This window comes from Oncorhynchus mykiss, chromosome 1 (genome assembly GCF_057628025.1).
Source record: "Oncorhynchus mykiss isolate SJ-2025 chromosome 1, ASM5762802v1, whole genome shotgun sequence".
In the NCBI taxonomy this organism is placed as follows: domain Eukaryota; kingdom Metazoa; phylum Chordata; class Actinopteri; order Salmoniformes; family Salmonidae; genus Oncorhynchus; species Oncorhynchus mykiss.
This window is the reverse complement of record NC_143022.1, coordinates 1366534-1379645: the sequence shown is the minus strand read 5'-3', so window position 1 is coordinate 1379645 and position 13112 is coordinate 1366534.

Below are 13112 nucleotides of genomic sequence, written 5' to 3'. Positions count from 1 at the left end.
TTATGAGCCGTCCTCCCCTCAGTGGACAATAGTCCATTTTATTCCACAAACAAACAAAGAAATGGGCATATCCTCCAACATAGCACACATACATAGTCAAATATTATCTCACAAGCTACAATACAGAACTAAATGGGTTCACAAGTGTAAGTAATCACCTCCCAGTCTAAGAAGAAGGACTTAGAAAACACATTTAGCTTCTAGAATTGTTGTTTCTACCAGTGATCCTAGCAAGCATTTGTTCATAAGATGCCACCTCCAACAGTGATTATATCCACTGTTTCAGAGTAGGAGTGACCCTTCCAGATTCTAAGGATTACTACAGCTGCTGTAACCATACCAACGGTGATTCTATCCACTGTTTCAGAGTAGGAGTGACCCTTCCAGATTCTAAGGATTACTCTAGCTGCTGTAACCATACCAACGGTGATTCTATCCACTGTTTCAGAGTAGGAGTGGTCCTTCCAGATTCTAAGGATTACTCTAGCTGCTGTAACCATACCAACGGTGATTCTATCCACTGTTTCAGAGTAGGAGTGGTCCTTCCAGAATCTAAGGATTACTCTAGCTGCTGTAACCATACCAACAGTGATTCTTCCCACTGTTTCAGAGTAGGAGAGGTCCTTCCAGAATCTAAGGATTACTCTAGCTGCTGTAACCATACCAACAGTGATTATTCCCACTGTTTCAGAGTAGGAGAGGTCCTTCCAGAATCTAAGGATTACTCTAGCTGCTGTAACCATACCAACAGTGATTATTCCCACTGTTTCAGAGTAGGAGAGGTCCTTCCAGAATCTAAGGATTACTCTAGCTGCTGTAACCATAGCAAAAGTGATTATTCCCACTGTTTCAGAGTAGGAGTGACCCTTCCAGATTCTAAGGATTACTCTAGCTGCTGTAACCATACCAACAGTGATTATTCCCACTGTTTCAGAGTAGGAGAGGTCCTTCCAGAATCTAAGGATTACTCTAGCTGCTGTAACCATACCAACAGTGATTATTCCCACTGTTTCAGAGTAGGAGAGGTCCTTCCAGATTCTAAGGATTACTCTAGCTGCTGTAACCATACCAACAGTGATTATTCCCACTGTTTCAGAGTAGGAGAGGTCCTTCCAGAATCTAAGGATTACTCTAGCTGCTGTAACCATACCAACGGTGATTCTATCCACTGTTTCAGAGTAGGAGAGGTCCTTCCAGAATCTAAGGATTACTCTAGCTGCTGTAACCATACCAACGGTGATTCTATCCACTGTTTCAGAGTAGGAGAGGTCCTTCCAGAATCTAAGGATTACTCTAGCTGCTGTAACCATACCAACAGTGATTATTCCCACTGTTTCAGAGTAGGAGTGACCCTTCCAGAATCTAAGGATTACTCTAGCTGCTGTAACCATACCAACGGTGATTCTATCCACTGTTTCAGAGTAGGAGTGACCCTTCCAGAATCTAAGGATTACTCTAGCTGCTGTAACCATACCAACGGTGATTCTATCCACTGTTTCAGAGTAGGAGTGACCCTTCCAGATTCTAAGGATTACTCTAGCTGCTGTAACCATACCAACAGTGATTCTATCCACTGTTTCAGAGTAGGAGTGACCCTTCCAGAATCTAAGGATTACTCTAGCTGCTGTAACCATACCAACAGTGATTATTCCCACTGTTTCAGAGTAGGAGAGGTCCTTCCAGAATCTAAGGATTACTCTAGCTGCTGTAACCATACCAACAGTGATTCTTCCCACTGTTTCAGAGTAGGAGTGACCCTTCCAGAATCTAAGGATTACTCTAGCTGCTGTAACCATACCAACAGTGATTATTCCCACTGTTTCAGAGTAGGAGAGGTCCTTCCAGAATCTAAGGATTACTCTAGCTGCTGTAACCATACCAACAGTGATTATTCCCACTGTTTCAGAGTAGGAGAGGTCCTTCCAGAATCTAAGGATTACTCTAGCTGCTGTAACCATACCAACAGTGATTATTCCCACTGTTTCAGAGTAGGAGAGGTCCTTCCAGAATCTAAGGATTACTCTAGCTGCTGTAACCATACCAACAGTGATTATTCCCACTGTTTCAGAGTAGGAGAGGTCCTTCCAGATTTTAAGGATTACTCTAGCTGCTGTAACCATACCAACAGTGATTATTCCCACTGTTTCAGAGTAGGAGAGGTCCTTCCAGAATCTAAGGATTACTCTAGCTGCTGTAACCATACCAACAGTGATTATTCCCACTGTTTCAGAGTAGGAGTGGTCCTTCCAGAATCTAAGGATTACTCTAGCTGCTGTAACCATACCAACAGTGATTCTTCCCACTGTTTCAGAGTAGGAGTGACCCTTCCAGATTCTAAGGATTACTCTAGCTGCTGTAACCATACCAACAGTGATTATTCCCACTGTTTCAGAGTAGGAGAGGTCCTTCCAGAATCTAAGGATTACTCTAGCTGCTGTAACCATACCAACAGTGATTATTCCCACTGTTTCAGAGTAGGAGAGGTCCTTCCAGATTCTAAGGATTACTCTAGCTGCTGTAACCATACCAACAGTGATTATTCCCACTGTTTCAGAGTAGGAGAGGTCCTTCCAGAATCTAAGGATTACTCTAGCTGCTGTAACCATACCAACGGTGATTCTATCCACTGTTTCAGAGTAGGAGAGGTCCTTCCAGAATCTAAGGATTACTCTAGCTGCTGTAACCATACCAACGGTGATTCTATCCACTGTTTCAGAGTAGGAGAGGTCCTTCCAGAATCTAAGGATTACTCTAGCTGCTGTAACCATACCAACAGTGATTATTCCCACTGTTTCAGAGTAGGAGTGACCCTTCCAGAATCTAAGGATTACTCTAGCTGCTGTAACCATACCAACGGTGATTCTATCCACTGTTTCAGAGTAGGAGTGACCCTTCCAGAATCTAAGGATTACTCTAGCTGCTGTAACCATACCAACGGTGATTCTATCCACTGTTTCAGAGTAGGAGTGACCCTTCCAGATTCTAAGGATTACTCTAGCTGCTGTAACCATACCAACAGTGATTCTATCCACTGTTTCAGAGTAGGAGTGACCCTTCCAGAATCTAAGGATTACTCTAGCTGCTGTAACCATACCAACAGTGATTATTCCCACTGTTTCAGAGTAGGAGAGGTCCTTCCAGAATCTAAGGATTACTCTAGCTGCTGTAACCATACCAAAAGTGATTCTTCCCACTGTTTCAGAGTAGGAGTGACCCTTCCAGAATCTAAGGATTACTCTAGCTGCTGTAACCATACCAACAGTGATTATTCCCACTGTTTCAGAGTAGGAGAGGTCCTTCCAGAATCTAAGGATTACTCTAGCTGCTGTAACCATACCAACAGTGATTATTCCCACTGTTTCAGAGTAGGAGTGGTCCTTCCAGAATCTAAGGATTACTCTAGCTGCTGTAACCATACCAACAGTGATTCTTCCCACTGTTTCAGAGTAGGAGTGACCCTTCCAGATTCTAAGGATTACTCTAGCTGCTGTAACCATACCAACAGTGATTATTCCCACTGTTTCAGAGTAGGAGAGGTCCTTCCAGAATCTAAGGATTACTCTAGCTGCTGTAACCATACCAACAGTGATTATTCCCACTGTTTCAGAGTAGGAGAGGTCCTTCCAGATTCTAAGGATTACTCTAGCTGCTGTAACCATACCAACAGTGATTATTCCCACTGTTTCAGAGTAGGAGAGGTCCTTCCAGAATCTAAGGATTACTCTAGCTGCTGTAACCATACCAACGGTGATTCTATCCACTGTTTCAGAGTAGGAGAGGTCCTTCCAGAATCTAAGGATTACTCTAGCTGCTGTAACCATACCAACAGTGATTATTCCCACTGTTTCAGAGTAGGAGAGGTCCTTCCAGAATCTAAGGATTACTCTAGCTGCTGTAACCATACCAACGGTGATTCTATCCACTGTTTCAGAGTAGGAGAGGTCCTTCCAGAATCTAAGGATTACTCTAGCTGCTGTAACCATACCAACGGTGATTCTATCCACTGTTTCAGAGTAGGAGTGACCCTTCCAGATTCTAAGGATTACTCTAGCTGCTGTAACCATACCAACAGTGATTCTATCCACTGTTTCAGAGTAGGAGTGACCCTTCCAGAATCTAAGGATTACTCTAGCTGCTGTAACCATACCAACAGTGATTATTCCCACTGTTTCAGAGTAGGAGAGGTCCTTCCAGAATCTAAGGATTACTCTAGCTGCTGTAACCATACCAACGGTGATTCTATCCACTGTTTCAGAGTAGGAGAGGTCCTTCCAGAATCTAAGGATTACTCTAGCTGCTGTAACCATACCAACAGTGATTATTCCCACTGTTTCAGAGTAGGAGAGGTCCTTCCAGAATCTAAGGATTACTCTAGCTGCTGTAACCATACCAACGGTGATTCTATCCACTGTTTCAGAGTAGGAGAGGTCCTTCCAGAATCTAAGGATTACTCTAGCTGCTGTAACCATACCAACGGTGATTCTATCCACTGTTTCAGAGTAGGAGTGACCCTTCCAGATTCTAAGGATTACTCTAGCTGCTGTAACCATACCAACAGTGATTCTATCCACTGTTTCAGAGTAGGAGTGACCCTTCCAGAATCTAAGGATTACTCTAGCTGCTGTAACCATACCAACAGTGATTATTCCCACTGTTTCAGAGTAGGAGAGGTCCTTCCAGAATCTAAGGATTACTCTAGCTGCTGTAACCATACCAACAGTGATTCTTCCCACTGTTTCAGAGTAGGAGTGACCCTTCCAGAATCTAAGGATTACTCTAGCTGCTGTAACCATACCAACAGTGATTATTCCCACTGTTTCAGAGTAGGAGAGGTCCTTCCAGAATCTAAGGATTACTCTAGCTGCTGTAACCATACCAACAGTGATTATTCCCACTGTTTCAGAGTAGGAGAGGTCCTTCCAGAATCTAAGGATTACTCTAGCTGCTGTAACCATACCAACAGTGATTATTCCCACTGTTTCAGAGTAGGAGAGGTCCTTCCAGAATCTAAGGATTACTCTAGCTGCTGTAACCATACCAACAGTGATTATTCCCACTGTTTCAGAGTAGGAGAGGTCCTTCCAGATTTTAAGGATTACTCTAGCTGCTGTAACCATACCAACAGTGATTATTCCCACTGTTTCAGAGTAGGAGAGGTCCTTCCAGAATCTAAGGATTACTCTAGCTGCTGTAACCATACCAACAGTGATTATTCCCACTGTTTCAGAGTAGGAGAGGTCCTTCCAGAATCTAAGGATTACTCTAGCTGCTGTAACCATACCAACAGTGATTATTCCCACTGTTTCAGAGTAGGAGAGGTCCTTCCAGAATCTAAGGATTACTCTAGCTGCTGTAACCATACCAACAGTGATTATTCCCACTGTTTCAGAGTAGGAGAGGTCCTTCCAGAATCTAAGGATTACTCTAGCTGCTGTAACCATACCAACAGTGATTATTCCCACTGTTTCAGAGTAGGAGAGGTCCTTCCAGAATCTAAGGATTACTCTAGCTGCTGTAACCATACCAACAGTGATTATTCCCACTGTTTCAGAGTAGGAGAGGTCCTTCCAGATTCTAAGGATTACTCTAGCTTCTGTAACCATACCAACAGTGATTCTGACCACTGTTTCAGAGTAGGAGAGGTCCTTCCAGAATCTAAGGATTACTCTAGCTGCTGTAACCATACCAACAGTGATTCTGACCACTGTTTCAGAGTAGGAGAGGTCCTTCCAGAATCTAAGGATTACTCTAGCTGCTGTAACCATACCAACAGTGATTCTGACCACTGTTTCAGAGTAGGACAGGTCCTTCCAGAATCTAAGGATTACTCTAGCTGCTGTAACCATACCAACAGTGATTCTGACCACTGTTTCAGAGTAGGAGTGACCCTTCCAGATTCTAAGGATTATTCTAGCTGCTGTAGCCATACCAACAGTGATTCTGTCCACTGTTTCAGAGTAGGAGAGGTCCTTCCAGAATCTAAGGATTACTCTAGCTGCTGTAACCATACCAACAGTGATTCTGTCCACTGTTTCAGAGTAGGAGAGGTCCTTCCAGAATCTAAGGATTACTCTAGCTGCTGTAACCATACCAACAGTGATTCTGTCCACTGTTTCAGAGTAGGAGAGGTCCTTCCAGATTCTAAGGATTACTCTAGCTGCTGTAACCATACCAACAGTGATTCTGTCCACTGTTTCAGAGTAGGAGAGGTCCTTCCAGATTCTAAGGATTACAAACATTCTCTCAATTGTAAACATTTCCAGAAATGTCCCGGTTCACCTTTTTGAAAGGAGTTCATCTGTACAATGAAGATGTTTTAATGTCTTACTCAGATTTGGTACAAACACGTTATGTGGGTGACCAGGGACATTAGGGAAGTATCCCATTTAACAGATCACAACTCTAATGAACATCATTATATAACCATGAGTAGTTACAGCCTGTGAAGTATCCCATTTAACAGGTGACATTTAGTACCGTTTCCTCTTCTTTTTGTGTTAGTTTAGTCACATGATTTCTCAGTTTGCAGTACGTTTGCCAGTCAGTTGTGCAGCCAGACTTATTTGCCATTCCTTTCACCTCATCCCTCTCAACCATGCAATTGTTCAATTCCTCATCAATCCGTGGGGATTTCAGTTTTTATAGTCATTTTCTTAGTGGGTGCGTGCTTATTAGTAACTGGCTACTGGTTTAGGCTACTATATTGTGATCACTACATCCAATGGATTTAGATACTGCTATAGAGCAGATATCTGCAGCATTAGTAAAGATGTGATCAATACATGTTGCTGATTTAATTCCTGTGCTGTTTGTAACTACCCTGGTAGGTTGACTGATAACCTGAACCAGGTTACAGGCACTAGTTAGAGTTTGAAGCTTTTCCTTGAGTGGGCAGCTTGATGAAAGCCAGTCGATATTTAAATCACTCAGAAAATATACCGCTCTGTTGATGTCACAGACATTATCAAGCATTTCACACGTTATCCAGATACTGACTGTTAGCACTTGGTGGTCTATAGCAGCTTCAGGTGAGGCAGATGAACCTGTAGTCATATTACTTCAACAGTATTTAACATGAGATGCTCTCTAAGTTTTACAGGAATGTGGTTCTGAATATAAACAGAAACACCTCCAACTTTGGCATTTCTATCTTCTCTGTCGATGTTATAACCTTCTATTACTACCACTGTATCATCTAAGGTATTATCTAGCTGAGTTTCAGAGATGAATGTCATCTGTTACTAGCAAATTATTGATTTCATGAACCTTTTTTAGCACTTTTCTGGGATGCTTGATTGTTTTTATCACTTGACACTGTTCATGACTTTTCTTAGCAGATGTACATTCGTTGATTTATGGGGAGTTTCAGGCCTCGGAGAGAACATAATTGTACACTCGCAAAGCCGACTGAAAACAAGGGTGAGGGGCTTACGTTGCAATCTTCCCTTGCTTGGCTAATCATTTGGACCGCCCTCCAAGATGGCGACTGGGATTCCCCCAAGGGTAAGTGGACGAGGGTAAGTGGACGAGGGTAAGTGGACGAGGGTAAGTGGACGAGTGTAAAGGCTTTCTTCTGGGGAAAGAGAGGCGGACCAAAACGCAGCGTGGTTACTATCTTTAATAAAGATGAACAATCTACAAAACAAGAAATGTGACAAAACTGAAACAGCCCTATCTGGTGCAACAAACACAGAGACAGGAACAATCACCCACAAAACCCAACACAAAACAGGGTACCTAAATATGGTTCCCAATCAGAGACAATGACTAACACCTGCCTCTGATTGAGAACCATATCAGGCCAAACATAGAAATAGACAAACCAGACACACAACATAGAATGCCCACCCAGCTCACATCCTGACCAACACTAAAACAAGGAAAACACACACGAACGATGGTCAGAACGTGACAGTACCCCCCCCCCAAGGTGCGGACTCCGAACGTACAACCTAAACCTATAGGGGAGGGTCTGGGTGGGCATCTGTCCGCGGTGGCGGCTCTGGCGCTGGACGTGGAACCCACTCCATAATTGTCTTAGTCCACCTCCTTAGCGTCCCTTGAGTGGCGACCCTCGCCGCTAACCTTGGCCTAGGAACCCTAACAACGGGCCCCACTGGACTGAGGGGCAGCTCCGGACTGAGGGGCAGCCCGGGACTGAGGGGCAGCCCGGGACTGAGGGGCAGCCCGGGACTGAGGGGCAGCCCGGGACTGAGGGGAAGCTCGGGACTGAGGGGAAGCTCGGGACTGAGGGGAAGCTCAGGCAGGTTGATGGATCTAGCAGATCCTGGCTGACTGGCGGTTCCGGCAGATCCTGGCTGACTGGCGGTTCCGGCAGATCCTGGCTGACTGGCGGTTCCGGCAGATCCTGGCTGACTGGCGGTTCCGGCAGATCCTGGCTGACTGGCGGTTCCGGCAAATCCTGGCTGACTGGCGGTTCCGGCAAATCCTGGCTGACTGGCGGATCCGGCAGATCCTGGCTGACTGGCGGATCCTGGCTGAATGGCGGGTCCTGGCTGAATGGCGGGTCCTGGCTGAATGGCTGGTCCTGGCTGAATGGCGGGTCCTGGCTGAATGGCGGATCTGGAAGATCCTGGCTGACTGGCGGATCCTGGCAGACTGGCGGATCCTGGCTGAATGGCGGATCCTGGCTGAATGGCGGATCCTGGCTGAATGGCGGATCCTGGCTGAATGGCGGATCCTGGCGGATCCTGGCAGATCCTGGCAGATCCTGGCTGACTGGCGGATCCTGGCTGACTGGCGGATCCTGGCTGAATGGCGGAGACTGGCTGAATGGCGGAGACTGGCTGAATGGCACTGGGCAGACTGGCGGCACTGGGCAGTCGGGTAGCTCAGGCGGCGCTGGGCAGACAGGCGACTGATGGCGCTGGACAGACGGGAAGCTCCGGCAACGCTGGAGAGGAAGGCTCTGGCAGCGCTGGACTGAGGAGCACTGGCGCCTCTGGAATGAGGGGCTCTGGCGCCTCTGGAATGAGGGGCTCTGGCGCCTCTGGAATGAGGGGCTCTGGCGCCTCTGGAATGAGGGGCTCTGGCGCCTCTGGAATGAGGGGCTCTGGCAGCGCTGGACAGAGAAGCTCTGGCGCCTCTGGGCTGAGGGGCGCTGGCGCCTCTGGGCTGAGGGGCGGAAACTCTGGTAGCGCCGGACAGGCGGGAGCACCTGTGTTGATGGGACGGAGAGACAGCCTGGTGCGGGGTGCCGGCACTGGTGGTACGGGGCTGCGGACACGCACCTCAGGGCGAATGCCTTGCATACTACGCCAAATCAACTGCTCTCTTTCTTCACACTCCCCCAATTCTATTAACACCTCCTCGAGTGTCTCCTCATCTCCCATCCGTTCACTCTCCTCCATTCTGTCCAATAACTCCTTGACCCTCTCAGACTCAGCCCTCAGCTTCGCCGATAGCTCCAATAACATCCATGGCTCCTTACGGTAAACAGGGGGAGTTGGCTCAGGTCTGGCTCCTGACTGCCACACTCTCCCTGTGCCCCCCCAATACATTTTTGGGGCTGCCTCTCGGGCTTCCAGCCGCTCTGCCGTGCTAGCTCCTCATAATGCCGCCTCTCTGCTTTCGCTGCCTCCAGCTCGGCTTTGGGGCGACAATATTCCCCTGGCTCTGCCCAGGGTCCTTTCCCGTCAAGGATCTCCTCCCAAGTCCATTTCTCCAAATAGTGCAGCCTCTCCCACTGCTGCTTCTCCTGCTGCTGCTGCTGCTGCACCTTTTGCTTCTCCTGCTGCTGCTGCTGCACCTGTTGCTTCTCCTGCTGCTGCTGCTGCACCTGTTGCTTCTCCTGCTGCTGCTGCTGCACCTGTTGCTTCTCCTGCTGCTGCTGCTGCACCTGTTGCTTCTCCTGCTGCTGCTGCTGCACCTGTTGCTCCTCCTGCTGCTGCTGCTGCACCTGTTGCTCCTCCTGCTGCTGCTGCACCTGTTGCTTCTCCTGCTGCTGCTGCTGCACCTGTTGCTTCTCCTGCTGCTGCTGCTGCACCTGTTGCTTCTCCTGCTGCTGCACCTGTTGCTTCTCCTGCTGCTGCACCTGTTGCTTCTCCTGCTGCTGCTGCTGCACCTGTTGCTTCTCCTGCTGCTGCACCTGTTACTTCTCCTGCTGCTGCACCTGTTGCTTCTCCTGCTGCTGCACCTGTTGCTTCTCCTGCTGCTGCACCTGTTGCTTCTCCTGCTGCTGCTGCTGCACCTGTTGCTTCTCCTGCTGCTGCTGCTGCACCTGTTGCTTCTCCTGCTGCTGCACCTGTTGCTTCTCCTGCTGCTGCACCTGTTGCTTCTCCTGCTGCTGCACCTGTTGCTTCTCCTGCTGCTGCTGCTGCACCTGTTGCTTCTCCTGCTGCTGCTGCTGCTGCACCTGTTGCTTCTCCTGCTGCTTCTCCTGCTGCTGCTGCACCTGTTGCTTCTCCTGCTGCTGCTGCTGCACCTGTTGCTTCTCCTGCTGCTGCACCTGTTGCTTCTCCTGCTGCTGCACCTGTTGCTTCTCCTGCTGCTGCACCTGTTGCTTCTCCTGCTGCTGCACCTGTTGCTTCTCCTGCTGCTGCACCTGTTGCTTCTCCTGCTGCTGCACCTGTTGCTTCTCCTGCTGCTGCTGCACCTGTTGCTTCTCCTGCTGCTGCTGCTGCACCTGTTGCTTCTCCTGCTGCTGCACCTGTTGCTTCTCCTGCTGCTGCTGCTGCACCTGTTGCTTCTCCTGCTGCTGCACCTGTTGCTTCTCCTGCTGCTGCACCTGTTGCTTCTCCTGCTGCTGCACCTGTTGCTTCTCCTGCTGCTGCACCTGTTGCTTCTCCTGCTGCTGCACCTGTTGCTTCTCCTGCTGCTGCACCTGTTGCTTCTCCTGCTGCTGCACCTGTTGCTTCTCCTGCTGCTGCTGCTGCTGCTGCACCTGTTGCTTCTCCTGCTGCTCCTGTTGCTTCTCCTGCTGCTACTGCTGCTGCTGCACCTGTTGCTTCTCTTGCTGCTGCTACTGCACCTGTTGCTTCTCCTGCTGCTGCACCTGTTGCTCCTCCTGCTGCTACTGCTGCTGCTGCTGCACCTGTCGCTTCTCCTGCTGCTGCTTTTGCTGCTGCTGCTGTTGCTGCTGTCTCTGTTTACCACGCCGCTTGGTCCTTGGTTGGTGGGTGATTCTGTAACGGCTTTCTTCTGGGGAAAGAGAGGCGGACCAAAACGCAGCGTGGTTACTATCTTTAATAAAGATGAACAATCTACAAAACAAGAAATGTGACAAAACTGAAACAGCCCTATCTGGTGCAACAAACACAGAGACAGGAACAATCACCCACAAAACCCAACACAATACAGGCTACCTAAATATGGTTCCCAATCAGAGACAATGACTAACACCTGCCTCTGATTGAGAACCATATCAGGCCAAACATAGAAATAGACAAACCAGACACACAACATAGAATGCCCACCCAGCTCACGTCCTGACCAACACTAAAACAAGGAAAACACACACGAACGATGGTCAGAACGTGACAACGAAGGGTAAGTGGACGAGGGTAAGTGGACGAGGGTGCCTTTTTAAAGTGTTTGGACCGCATCCATTTTGTCCTGGGCGCGGACTTCGGTCTCACATTTTCGCCAATGCAAGGTGTTATGGGATAGCCTCCCTGGCGAAGGGAGCCAAATAGTCAAAAAGGATGCTCACATGCCTGCTTTGTTTTCCAGACCTCCCAAATAGACCTACGCTTATAAAACTTCTAGTAAACTTAGTACAAACTTGCCTTTTCGCCTTCTTATTTTTGGAATCGCTCTTGATAAATGATAGTTGACTTAAGTACTCGCTATATGCTCTAGAAACAACACAAGTATGTATTTTTTAACACACACAAAGTCGCACAACACACACTCAACTCTTATTTTGAAGGCTAGGTTTGAACAGGATATGCCTTTGGCCAACGATACAAGACTATGGATTTAGCCCAACCCACATCACCAGTAATGAGAAATGGAACCGATTCGTTATTTTCTAAGATCATTATCTACCGATGAGTGCTTTTTTGTTTTCGACAATATAATATCTTCCAACTGAAAAATAAAAAAACTTGGTTTTGGTATTTCGAATTTGGACACATGAAAAGAAAAATAAATATATTATTACATGGAAATAGAACAATCTTGTTGTTTTTATATTTTGTCCGCTACTCACATTTAGAGATAAGTGGGAAATCAAAGCATTTTGCATTAGACCATTTACTGGCGTTGAAATTGACACAAGGAAAAATGTGATTTTTAAAAATTCATTTCCTCGTTTGGCCTTGCCGAGATGAAAGGAAATTTGAATTACCCATAAACCAGTTTCCATGTGTTTTTTTTTCTCCAGTTGCGTTAGTTTCAAAAGCACATAGGCCTACAACCTGATCGATACTAGTGATTTATTGACTCTTGTCAAGGCAACAGGGTTTTTGGTGTGTGTGCAGTTTATAAATTGCTTGTTTAAAATATATAAGTTGTATAAAAGCCCCTTATATTTGAATTTTGAATACTACAAAATGTCATTAGATCAACAGTATTTTTAATGTAGAGATTCCGGTAAACTCTTTCATGTGTCCTACCAATTGCTATTGGATTATTCACCATGGCAACCAATTGTTAGAATAAAAACTGAACTACAGTTATTTCTCTGTTTTAATTCGGCTTTCGTTGGAGAACAGCTTTTCCTTTGCAGGGATATGTGTGTTTTTCACCAATACAGGGCATTCGGAAAGTATTCAGACCGCTTGACTTAAAAAAATGTTTTAACCTTTATTTAACAATTATTTAACTAGGCAAGTAAGCTAAGAACCCATTTTTATTTACAATGATGGCCTATTCAACTTTTCCCACATTTTGTTACAGCCTTATTCTAAAATTGATTAAATGACATTTTCCCTCATCAATCTACACACAATATCTCATAATAACAAAGCGAAAAGAAAACATGTTTTTGGAAGAAAACCCCCAGAAATACCTTATTTTCCATATGTATTCAGGCCCTTTGCTATAAGACTCTAATTGACATAGAAACATTTATATAGGCCTAGCTATACATAAATATGATTCGAAAAAACGTTTTATTAAAAAAAAAAAAGGGAAAAAAAAGGCTACAT